Below are 13,231 nucleotides of genomic sequence, written 5' to 3' on the forward strand. Positions count from 1 at the left end.
ATGGAGCACCAACTCCTACTGCCTAATAGTGTCACCCTTTGTTAGACCAGTCTTCAGTTAAGGCTTAGACATTCAGATCGCAATGTGTGGCCCATTAATAACCTATTATCTGCTTGTCTTCAAAACAGCCTTCCTAAGTGGGACTTCTCAGGGAGACTATTCTGTATGCTGTAAGCTCTGATGTGTGTAACACGCCAGGGGTGAAACCTAATGTGAACGTCGGACATCTGGTGAGGTGTCCGGGCTGGCTATCAGTTGTAACAAATGTATCACTCTGATGGGGATCCTCGTTGATGGAGGAGGCTGTGTGTGTATGTGGAGGCCGGGAGTGTATGGGGACTCTCTGTACTTTACACTCTATTTTGCTACAAACCTAAAACTGCTCTAAAAACGTCTATTTTTTTAAAAAAAAAGGCTTCTAAAATTTACATGCCCATGAGAGAAGCACAAAAACGGTTTTTATAGTAACTAAGATAAAAACTTCCCTTCTTCAGCCTTTTCTCCCCCAAAGAAATCATAGCTCTCTTTTTTGATATGAAGTCATTATCTATTGTACATTTAATTTATATGCAACAATTGTCCTAACACCCTGTGGTATAAAGTTCCTTGTCCTACTTGTGTCAAAGAGAATCTTTTCTACCTTTTGAGTGGGCACCATATGGTATATACCAAGAACTTTGCTTTTCCACTGTGGATTTAATTCATTTAATCATCATAGCAATTACACAGGGTAGGTATTCATTTTCCTTTTTAACAAATGAGGAAACTGAGTTTTAGAGAAGTCAGGTCATTAGGATAGGTAGCTAGTTAGGCATGAGCTGGGGCAGGCAAAGGAAGGGAAAGGGGATAGATTATCCTCATGCATTCCTGCACATCAACAAGCCCTAAGGCAATTCTTTAAATATTGTTACATATATCAGGTGCATAGGTTCAAGGTCATGACTAGCTGTGCATTTGTACATGACTAATGTTAACCCATAATGTTTAAGCCATCAGTTTGAGTATAACACATGTTTCAGAAGGTGTGTGATGTTTGACCTATGCTGTGAAGTTTTTTGACCGTGACCTCCACAGGGTTAAGCTGAAACAGGCTTCGCCACACTTGAGCTTGTGGTCACCAGATCTCTGATTCAATCTTAGGACATTGTTCAGCCTTATAGGTCACCAGTTTCAGTCACATAGCTCATGCATAGATAGCTAAGCTAGATGGGGGAGCTAAAGAGACAGGAGCGAAGAAGTTCAGGAAGAAAAAAGCCCATAAATATCTGAGTTCTGTAATTGATTGGGGGCGCTCTCACTCTCCTGAGTGTGCTTCCATAAGCAAGAAATAATTCTTGCTTATTTCACTATAGTTTGTCTCTTGACTGAATTCTTTCCTTCAAGAAGAGAAGGGCCACGCTCTCTTCATTTCACCAGTAACAAAACAACCAACCTAGTATCACATAGTTAATATAGCTTTGATGTTTAAATTTTGAACTAAGATCGATCTGCCTTGAAAGCTCTTTACATTAAACAACCTTAGAATTTTTATTAGAACATAGGCATATATTACAGGGCACAGAGCTTGGCAGGGCTGTGAGGAGCTGTGCACAGGCTTCCCCCCAGATCTAGCTTTCCATCTCTTCTGGTTGTGAGTGCCCGGAGAAACTACCTGTCTCAGTCTCAAGTCCAAATTTCCATGAATTGCCCTGATGGGTTTAACCTGACTCTATCACATGGAGATGGAAAAACAAATGTTTGCTAAATAAATGTTTGGTAGGTTGTCTTTAACAGTTGCATACAGAGAGGATTTTATCAAAAAGCCTTGCTAGGTTTCTCCCTATCACATTTACTTTATATTAAATTATAGGTTTTTTTATTATATCTCCCTTCTTGAAGGAGATCCTCTATCTAAATGGTTTTAAGCAGTTTGAGAGAAGGTGGAAGGTTTTTTCCGAAGTCTTTCTTTTCTTATAAATATTCTGAATCAATATCCCAAAGACATCTTGGGGGGTAGCAAATGCTGCCTTCTTTCACTCAGTTCCTGGTACTCCAGCTATGTACTCACCTGCTCTGTCGGCTGTCAGGTTTAGAGAAACCCTCATTTTCTACTAGCTTGTTTGTCTAAAGGTATTGTTGAAAGGCAATTTGCAGAAAAAAGGCAAAATTATGACTCATACAAGTATAAAAATGAACATGTACTAAAGACTTTTATTTATGTAATGAGAGAGAATGAAGCAGAAGTTATAACCAGTTCAAAGGAAAAGTCAAAAGCACAAATTTTTATGTAGAAGAGGAATTGCATTGCAAATGAAGTCAAAACCACTTTTCCACAGATTAGAGGGAGGTCGATCAAAACTCTTGGACCAGAGTTTGATGCCTACCTATTACCTTCAGTTTAGAAGATGCAAAATATCTCAAAGCCCAATTCTAGCCCTACTAGAATCAGATTTGTGAGGCTGTACTACATCCCCTGCATATTTTCCTTTAGAGTACAATTTTTTCTACAATATAATATCACTTTGAGGGAATCTAAATTCTTTTACTTTCACTCGCATAGTCAACAAATATCAAAGAGCTACAACATATCAAGCACAAGTAATTGTAAAATAAAACACCTAAGTATATATTGCTTACAAGTCCCAGTTAAATGTGTGTGTCTTTGAGTTCATTATAATGGGGGTTCCCCTTGTGTGCCTTAAGTCAACTGCCCCTACGTTGCATTCGCACATCAGTTTTCAGTTCTTCCACCTTTACAAGAACATTGAGTGTAATTTGTCAGTTTTTTAACTGTGTTTTCCTACCTTGGAAAACATCCAAAATCTGAGCGAATTCTATTAGGCAGCTTACTTGAGGAGCATTTTGTCCAAATGGAGAAAGAACACATGATTTCAGGATACCCTGGCTACTCTTAATTTTTTTTTACATTTAATAGAACATTTTTTAAAGCATTTTAGGTTCAGAGCAAAATTAGGTTGAGAGTTCTTGTATCCCCCACTGAATCCTAACATGCATAGCCTCCCCCATTACCAGTATCTGCCACCACGGTGGTACGAGACAATGAAGCTACATTGACACATTCTTGTCCCCTAATGTCCATAATATACACTAGAGTTCACACTTGGTGTTATACATTCCATGGATTTTGACAAGTGTACAATGACATGAATCCATCTTTATAGTATCATACAGAAATACTTTCTGTGCCCTAAAAAATCCTGTCTTCTGCATGTTTATTTCTTCTCCTTCCCATCCCCAAGCCCTTGAAACCACTGATCTTTTTACTATCTCCATGATTTTGCCTTTAAGATTTCTCCAGGTATGTTTTTTGCTTGGTAGTTTATTTCTTTTTAGCACAAATGGCATTCCTTGTCTGAATATTGCACATTTTATTTATCCATTAATGTACTAAAAGATATTTTGGTTGCTTCCAAGTTTCTGCATTTATGAATGAAGCTGCTATAAACATTTGTGGGTGGGATTTTATATGAACTTGGTCTTTCCACTCCTTTGGGTAAATACCAAGGAGAGTGATTGCTGGGTTGTATTTAAAAGTGTCTTTAATTTTTTATAAGAAACTACCCTGGCAGCTTTTAATGTAATTTTATTTTATTTTATTTTATTTTATTTTATTTTTATTTTATTTTTATTTTATTTTGAATTTACTGGGGTAACATTGGTTAATAGAATTAAATAGGTTTCTGATGTACAATTCTATCATCGTCATCTGTATATTGTATCGTGTGTTCACCACCCCAAGTCAAGTCTCCTTCCATCACCATTATCCCCCCCTTTACCCTTTCCTACATCCCCCCCCCCATCCCCCCTTTCCCTCTGGTAATCGCCATACTATAAACTCTGTTTTTTTCTTGTTTTTTTGATTTTTTGGGGGTTTTTTTTGCTTAATCCCTTCACCTTACTTACCCAGCCCTCCAGCCCCCTCACTTCTGACAGTTGTCAGTCTGTTCTCTGTATCTATGAGTCTGTTTCTATTTTTTTGTTAGTTTATTTTTTTTATTAGATTCCACTATAAGTGAAATCCTATCATATTTGTCTTTCTCTGCCTGGCTTATTTCACATAGCATAATACCCTCCAGGACCATCCATGCTGTCACAAAAGGTAAGTTTTCCTCTTTTATGGCTGAGTAGTGTTCCATTGCATAAATGTACCACAGCTTTTTTACCCACTCATATATGATGAGCATTTGGGATGCTTCCAAATCTTGGCTATGTTCACTGCAGTATGAATAATACTGCAGAGAACATAGGGAGTGCACATATTCTTTCAAATCAGTGTTTTGGGCTTCTTTAAATATAGTCCCAGAAGTGGATTCATTGGGTCATAAGGCAGTTTCATTTTTAATTTTTTGAAGAAACTCCATACTGTTTTCCCCAGTGGCTGCACCAGTCTGCATTCCCACCAACAGTGCACGAGGTTTCCCTTTTCTCCACATCCTCTCCAACATTTATTTGTTGATTTACTGATGGTAGCCATTCTGGCAGGTGTGAGGTGATACCTTATTATGGTTTTAATTTGCATCTCTCTGATGATTAGTGACGTTTGGCATCTTTTTCATGTCTATTTACCATCTGTATGTCCTCTTTGGAGAAGTATGTTCAGGTTCTTTGCCCATTTTTTAAGTGGATTGTTTGATTTTTTGGTGTTGAGTTTTATAAGTTCTTTATAAATTTTGGATATTAACCCCTTATTAGATGTGCCATTGGTGAATATGTTCTCCCATTCAATGGGTTTTCTTTTAATTTTACTGATGGTTTCCTTTGCTGTACAAAAACTTTTTAGTTTGATGTAGTCCCATATGTTTATTTTTTCTTTTGTTTCCCTTGCCCAAGGAGATATATCAAAATATATATATATAATATTACACATACTTATATATAATATAATATAATATAATATAATATAATATAATATATAAAATATATGTATATATGGCTACCGGAATTGTCTGAGATTTTACTGCCTATGGTTTCTCCTAGGATTTTTTATGGTTTTGAGTCTAACATTTAAGTCTATAATCCATTTTGAGTTTATTTTTTGTGTATGGTATAAGAAGGTGGTCTAGTTTCAGTCACATAGCACATGTATAGATAGCTAATATATATGTTCAATTATCTCAGTCTCATTTATTGAATTGACTATCTTTACTCTATTGTATGTTTTGGCCTCCTTTGTCAAATGTTAATTGACCACAAAGACATGGGTTTATTTCTGGTCTCTCTATTCTGTTCCATTGATCTATGTGTCTGTTTTATGCCAGTACCATGCCATTTTAATTACTAATGGCCTTGTAGTATAGTTTGATATCAGGTAGCATGATTCCTCCAACTACATTCTTTTTTCTCAAGATTTCTATGGCTATTTGGGGTCTTTTGTGGTTCCATATAAATTATTGAAATATTTGTTCTAGTTCTGTGAAATACACCATTGGTATCTTGATAGAAATACATTGAATCTATAGATTGCTTTGAGTAATATAAATATTTTAATGATATTAATTCTTTGTATCCATACCATAGTATATGCCTCCACTTATTTGTATATTCATTTTCTCTCTTCAAGGTCTTATAATTTCCCTGAGTACAAGTGTTTTACATCTGTGGTTAAATTCATTCCTGAGAAATATTTTTAAGCAATTGTAAATGACATTGTTTTCTTAGTTTCCCTTTTTCATAGGCCATTTTTGGTGTATAGAAATGCAACTGGTTTCTGGATATTTATTTTGTATGCTGCTATTTTACTGAATTTATTTATCGGTTCTATTTGTTTTTTTTTTATTTTATTTTAATCATTGTTCAAGTACAGTTTTCTGTCCTTTACTTCCCATCCCAGCCCACCCTACCCATCCCTCCCCACTTTCCTCCCATTTCCACCCCCCCCCCAGTTTTTTGTCCATGTGTCCTATATATTTGTTCTTGTACTATTTGTTTTTTTGGTGGGGTCTTTAGGGTTTTCTATTTATGGTAAAAGTCATCAGCAAATAATGACAGTTCTACTTCTTCCTTTCCCATCTGGATGCCTTTCATTTCTTCTTACCTGTGGCTAGGACTTCTATAACTATGCTGAATAAAAGAGGTAAAAGCAGACATCCCTGTCTTGTTCCTGATCTTAAGGGACATGCTTTTAGTTTTTGCTCATTGAGTATGTTGCTTGCAGTGGCTGTGTCATATATGGCCTATATTACACTAAGGTATGTTTCTTCTATTCCCACTTTGCTGAGAGTTTTTATCATAAATGGGTGCTGGACTTCATGAAGTACATTTTCTGCATCTATTGATATGATCGTGTGGCTTTTTACCTTCATTTTGTTTATGTAGTGTATCACAATTATGAATTTGTGGATATTGTACCAACTTTGCTACCCAGAAGTAAATCTCACTTGATCATGGTGTATGATCTCTTTAATGTGTTGCTAATATTTTGTTGAGGGTTTTAGCATCTATGTTCATCAAGGACATTGGCCTATAATTTTCTTTCTTTGTAGTATCTGTATCTGTTTTTTCGGAATTAGGATAATGCTGACCTCATAAAGTGAGCTTGAGAGTCTTCTCTCCTCTTGAATTTTTTGGAATAGTTTGAGAAGGATAGATTTTATTTCTTCTTTGAATGTTTGGTAAAATTCTCCTGTTAAGTCATTTGGCCCAGGAATTTTGTTTGTTTGAAGTTTTTTTGATTAATGCTTCAATTTCAGTGATTGTAATCTGTCTATTCAAATTTTCTGCTTCTTCCTAATTTAGTTTTGGAAGATTATATGTTCCTAGGAATTTGTCCATTTCTTCCAGATTGTCCAATTTGTTGGCATATAATTGTTTGTAGTATTTTCTTACAGTCCTTTCTATTTCTCTGGTGTCAGTTGTTACCTCTCCTTTTTTCATTTCTGATTTTATTTATGTGAGTCCTCTCTTTTTTTTCTTGTGACTCTAGTTAAAGGTTTCTCAATCTTGTTTATTTTTTTCAAAGAACAAGTTCTTGGTTTTCGTTGACTTTTTGTATTTTTTTAGACTCTATTTTGTTTATTTCTTCTCTGACATTTTTTATGTCCTTCCTTCTACTAACTTTGGGCTTTGTTCATTGTTCTCTTTTCTAGTTCCTTTAAATATAAAGTTAGATTGTTTATTTGATATTTTTCTTGTTTCTTGAGGTAGGTCTGTAGTACTATGAATTTCCTCCTCAGGACTGCCTTCATCATGTCCCATAGATCTTTCTGTTGTTGTGTTCTTTTTTTTTAAATCATTGTTCAAATACAGTTTTCTCCTTTTTACTCCCAATCCAGTCCCCGCTCCCATCCCTCCCCACTTCCCTCCCATTACCACCCTCCCGTATGACCATGTGTCCTTTAAGTTTGTTCCTGTGAACCCTTCCCACTGTCCCCTTACATTCCCTCTACTCTCCCCTGTGGTCACTGTCAGCCTGTCCTCTATTTCAGTGTCTTTGGTTACATTTTAGTTGTTTCTTTGTTTTGTTGTTTAGGTTCCTGTTAAAGGTGAGATCATATGGTATTTGTCTTTCACTGCCTGGCTTGTTTCGCTTAGCATAATGTTTTCCAGCTCTTTTTTGGAAGTCTATTTTGTCTGATATGAGTATTGCTACCCCGGCTTTTTTTTCCTGTCCATTTGCTTGGAGATTTGTTTCCAGCCCTTCACTTTCAGCCTGTGTAGGTTTTTTTATCCTGAGGTGGGTCTCTTGTAGACAGCAGATATGTGGGTCATTTTTTTCTTATCCATTCAGCTATTCTATGTCTTTTGATTGGAGCATTTAATCCATTTACATTTAAGGTTATTATTGATAGGTACTTATTCATTGTACTTTATGTACGTGTGTTCCTGTCTCTCTCTCTTTTCCTTCCCTTCCTTAAAGCAGTCCCTTTAGGATCTCTTGCAGAGCTGGTTTGGTGGAGGTGTATTCTTTTAGACTTCTTTTGTCTGGCCTTATTTGGCCTTCTATCTTGATCGAGAGCCTTGCTGGATATAGTAACCTTGGTTGCAGACCTCTGGTTCTCATTACCTGGAGTATTTCTTGCCATTCTCTTCTGGCTTGAAGTGTTTCCATTGAGAAGTCAGCTGTTAGCCTTATTGGGGATCCTTTGTATGTTACTTCCTTTTTTCTCCCTTGCTGCCTTTAAGATTCTCTCTTTGTCTTGAAATTTTGCCATTTTAATTATGATGTGTCTTGAGGTGGGCCTCTTTGGGTTCCTCTTAATTGGGACTCTCTGTGTTTCCTGGATTTGTGTGACTTTTTTCTCTCATCAAATTAGGGAAGTTCTCCCTCATTACTTGTTCAACTAGGTTTTCGATCCCTTGCTCTTCTTCTTCTCCTTCTGGTATCCCTATTATACGGATATTATTACGTTTCATATTGTCTTGCATTTCTCTTAATCCCTCTTCATTCTTTCTGAGCCTCTTTTCCTTTTCTTGCTCCTTCTGGATGTTGTTTTCTACTTTGTCCTCCAGCTCGCTAATCCTATCTTCTGCTTCATCAATCCTGCTTTTCATTCCTTCTACTGTGTTCTTCAGTTCAGAAATTGTATTCTTCATTTCCTCTTGACCTTTGTTGAGAGTTTCTATTTCCTTTTTCATGTTTATATAGTTTGCAGTGAGATTGATGTAATTTCCCTCTAATTTCTGAAAGCTCAATGTGAGTTCATTGAACTTCCTGATAATCATTGTTTTGAACTCACTATCTGATAGTTGAGTTGCCTCTATTTCATTTAGCATTTTTCCTGAGGCTTCCTCATTTCCCTTCAGTTGGGGGGTTGTTTGTTTGTTTTCTCATTGTTTGTGTGTTTCTTCTTTTTTCTTCTTGTTTGTTAATTTGATCTGTTCTGATTCCCTGTAATTATGGTGTCAACTTCTGTGGTTGAATATTTGTGAGATTCAGTGGTGCAATCTCCTTCATGTATCCTGGTGTTCACAGCTTCCCCCTACTCTTTTTTGTGATCAGTTGGAGAAATAAGGCAAAATGGTTTAAGACAGCAAGACAGTATACTATGATATTTACATTAGCAGCCAGTAGAGAAGAGATGAGTTATCCTTTGGCTCCTCATAGTGTTAACCGTGATCCTCCACCCCACTATCCACGTTTTAGAAAGGGTGGAAAGAAGGTAAGACTCTTATTGGGGATGAGAGGATTGCTAGTTCGATCTAGAAAGCTGTGAGGCTGTGGGAGGTCAGATTCTAAGGTAGGGTTGGAATAAAGATTAATAAATAGGAGTAGTGTGTAAAAGAATAGAGACAACCCCACAATAGTATAGTTCAGAAAATTGCAAAGTGGGGTGAGATCAGGTAGGGGTATTGAGAAGTATTTACAATTGTATAGACTAGGCCTTACCAACAGTAATCGTAAAGTGACAGTCTTGTGGCAGAATTGATGAGGTCTAGATAACAAGAATAAAGGGTATAGAACCTTGAGAGGTGTATTAATGGAACACAGATGAAGGATAGTAACTTATCAACACCTTGTGACTGAGATACCAGGGGGAACCTATCAAATGACAGTATAACCAGCCAAGCAATGAAGATTATACAGAAAGAAAAAGAATACCAAAATATTATTAAAATAAAAAATGTCGGAAAAGTGAGAAAAAGATAATACAAATTTACAGTAACTTGCAACATTTAAAAAAAAGGAAAGAAAAAAGGAAAGAAAAGCAGAAGATGTAATGCAGGAGAGAAATTTGGAGTGGAAAGAATAATATTAGGATGAGTGGAAAAGAAACAAGGGATTGCGAGATAAAAATAATAAGAATTGAAAAATAAAATGTCACATAAAACACAAGATAAAATCAATCAACTAACAACAGCCACAAAAACCAAACCAAACCAAACCAAACCAAACCAAACAAAAAAAAGAGAGAAAATACAAACAAACAAACAAACAAACAAACAAACAAACCTCTTGTTGGTTTCTAACTGTCCAGACCAGTTTTTCTGATCTTGGTGGATTCAGCTGGCTGAGGGACCTTTGAAATGCTTCCCTCTCTCCCAGCCCAAATCTCAGCAAGTCTGTCAGGTACCCTGGGCGTTCCCGAACACACTGGCTCTCTGGATCTCACTTCCACGTTCTTCCGGACTTCAGGGTCCTGCAGGATTCCAGCTCTATGATCTCAGGAGGCATCTGCGACATTTTGGGATTCACTGCGCCCTTCCTGGGAATCATAAAAGGGTGCACCCCTTCCCCAAACTTTTGAAATATGGGGTCTAGGATTGCCCTAAGCGTCTCGCCGCACCCCTTCCAGGTTCACAGCGAGCGCGAGACAGTCTTCCTGATGGTGCGCAAGTTGAGCCCTTTCCAGCTCCGTGGTCCCCTCCGAACCGCACTCCGACTGGGTGTTGGCATCTTTTCCGGCTCCCCCAGTCGGGCTGGCTGGAAATTTCTGAGCCACTACTGTATGAATGCACCAAGCGCCACGTCCCTCCTGGGATCACGGTGCGAGATTCAGGCCTCCCTATGGGGCGTGAGCCGAGCTCGGCCCGACTCTGTGCTCTTCGCCGATCTGCACTTCCACCGGGCTAGGGGTGCGGGCGCTCTTCCAGGCTGCCCCTGGTCCTGTAGGCTAGAGGCCCTCACTTCTCCCCGGTCTCTGGGTGGGTGTTCATAGTCCCTGGGTGATTTTTTCCCAGTCCAACTGGCCAATCTGTTCCTTCTAGCAACACGTTCTCCCCTGAAGTTGCTCACCCCCGTATTTGGGGGAGGGAGCAGTGACTCCCCTCTCCTGGGAGCCCTGAGGGAGACCCCGGAGCACCGGGCCTGGAGACTGCACACCCCTAGTCCCCGCACTGATCCCTGGGCCCCTTTTGTCTTGAAGAAGTCTCCTTACTGTCTGGTTTTTCCATGATCACGATAATTTTTGATGTCCTGCTTTCAAAGTGATTCGGTAACCTAGTCAACTTGCTCTGTTTCTCCACCCATCGGTGAGTTTCCCTCCTCTTCACAGAAGCTGAGGAAAACACTGCCTAGATCAAAGCCGCCATTTTCCCGTCCTGACTAACTGTCCAAGTCTCTTCCAGACCCCACATCGCTCACAGCCACTCCAGAGGGCACCAGCTAGCCCTGGACGGTGGCAGGGGCCTGGACGCTGCTTTGAGAGGCACCGGGCAGGCGCCCCGGGCGAGGCTGTCCTAACGGTGCTTCTCTGACCGCTTCCCCTGTTGTTGTGTTCTTATTTTCATTTGTTTCAAATATATCTTTTGATTTCTTTCTTGATATTGTTGTTAACCCATTCATTGTTTAATAACATATTATTTAGCCTCCATATCTTTGTATGTTTTCAGGGTTTTTTTTTGTGTGATTGATTTCCAGTTTCATGCCATTGTGGTCAGAGAAGATGCTTGATGTGATTTCAATCATTTTAAATTTATTGAGACTTATTTTTGTGTCATAACATGTGGTCTATCCATGTGCACTTGAAAACAGTTTATATTCTGCTTTGGTGTGAAATGATCTGAATATATCAATTAAATCCATCTGATCTAGTGTATCATTTAAGACTGTTGTTTCCTTATTGATTTTCTGTCTGAAAGATCTATCCATTCATGTCAATGGGGTGTTAAATTCCCCTACTATGACTGTATTACTGTTGATCTCTCCCTTTATGTGCATCAAGAATTTTTATAGATTTAGGTGTTCCTGTGTTGAGTGCATAAATGGTTGCAAGTGTTATATCCTCTTGTTGGATTGTTCCCTTTATTATGCCATGTCCTTCTTTGTCTCTTACTATTGCCTTTGTATTAAAGGTTTGTCTGATATAAATATTGCTTCTCCAGCTTTTTCTTTCCTTTCCATTTGCATTAAATGTCTTTTTCTATTCCTTTACTTTCAGTCTGTGCGTATCTTTTGTTCTGAGATGGGTCTCATGTAGAAAGCCTATATGTGCATCTTTTTTAATCCATTCAGCTACCCTATGTCTTTTGACTAAATTATTTAAACCATTTACATTTAAAGTGATTATTGGTAGGTAGGTATTTTTTGCCATTTTATTCTTTTAACTATGTTCCTCTGTATTGTTTTCTTTCTTATTCTTCTTAAAGAATACCCTTTAAACTTTCTTGTAATACTGGTTTGGAGGTAACAAACTCTTTTAGCTTTTGCTTGTCTGGAAAACTCTTTCTTCTTCGATTTTAATTGATAGCCATGCTGAGTAAAGTAGCTTTGGTTGTAGATTCTTGCTTTTCATCACTCTGAATTTTTCTTGCCCGTTCTTTGTGGCCTAAAATGGTTCTGTTGAGAAATCAACTGGCAGCCTTATGGGAGCTCCCTTGTAGGTAACTGTCTTTCTCTTTCTTTTTAGAATTCTGTCTTTATCTTTTGACCTTTTAATTATGATGTGCCTTGATGTAGGCCTCTGTTGATTTATCTTGTTTGCGACTGTATGCACTTGCAAGATTTGTGTGTCATTTTCCTCACCTGGTTAGGGAGGTTCTCAGTCACCATTTCTTCAAGTAGTTTCTCGATCCTTTGCTCTTCTCCTTATGGAACCCCTATGATGTGGATGTTGGTACGTTTTATGTTGTCCCCAGAGTCCCTTAAACTATCCTCATTTGTTAAAATTATCTTTCCTTTTTGCTGCTGTGATTGGCTGTGTTCTGCTACCATGTGTTCCAAATTGCTGGTTCAGTCCTCTGCTTCATCCACCCTATTGTTTATTCCTTCTAGTGTAGCCATCATTTCAGATACTGTATTCTTCATTGACTGGTTCCTATGTCTTTTATTATGAAGCTGTAGTTCTTACTAAGTTCCTTGTAGTTCCTACTAAGTTCCTTGAGCATCCTTTCTTTTGAAGTGTCTATCTGGTAAACTTTGCCTCCATTTCATTCAGCTCTTTTTTCTGGAGATTGCTCCAGTTCTGTTGTGTGGGGCGTGTTTCTTTATCTCTCCATTTTGGCTGCCTCTTTGTGTTTATTTCCATATATTAGGTAGATCTACTATGATTCCCAGTCTTGGTAGGGTAGCCTTACGTAGGAAGTGTTTTGTGGGACCCAGTGGTGCAATCTCCTTGATCATCTGTGTTGGGTACTCCAGGAATTTCTTTTGTGTGACTATAAGGATCAACCCCAACCACACAGCGTGAGCTGCTGTGCAGGTGCTGACCACATGGAGCAGAATTTGCCTCAGCTGGGTCTGGTGTTTACTGAGATCTTCCTTTGGATATGCTGCTTGTGAAGCTAATTTGATTCTGATCTGATGGTGTCTGAAGCTGGCCACTGGATGTGTTTGTTCTGGGTCCTCTTGGAAGGG

The 13,231-nt window shown here is 38.3% G+C and overlaps 1 protein-coding gene across 1 annotated transcript in view; it reads left to right on the forward strand.

Annotated features, from left to right (window-relative positions):
• Positions 1-13,231, forward strand: part of KYAT3 (kynurenine aminotransferase 3) — a 67,026-nt gene that overhangs the window by 6,998 nt on the left and 46,797 nt on the right.

The sequence above is a fragment of the Phyllostomus hastatus genome, unplaced genomic scaffold, assembly GCF_019186645.2.
Source record: "Phyllostomus hastatus isolate PE091 unplaced genomic scaffold, TTU_PhHast_1.1 phas_contig_209, whole genome shotgun sequence".
Taxonomy (NCBI): domain Eukaryota; kingdom Metazoa; phylum Chordata; class Mammalia; order Chiroptera; family Phyllostomidae; genus Phyllostomus; species Phyllostomus hastatus.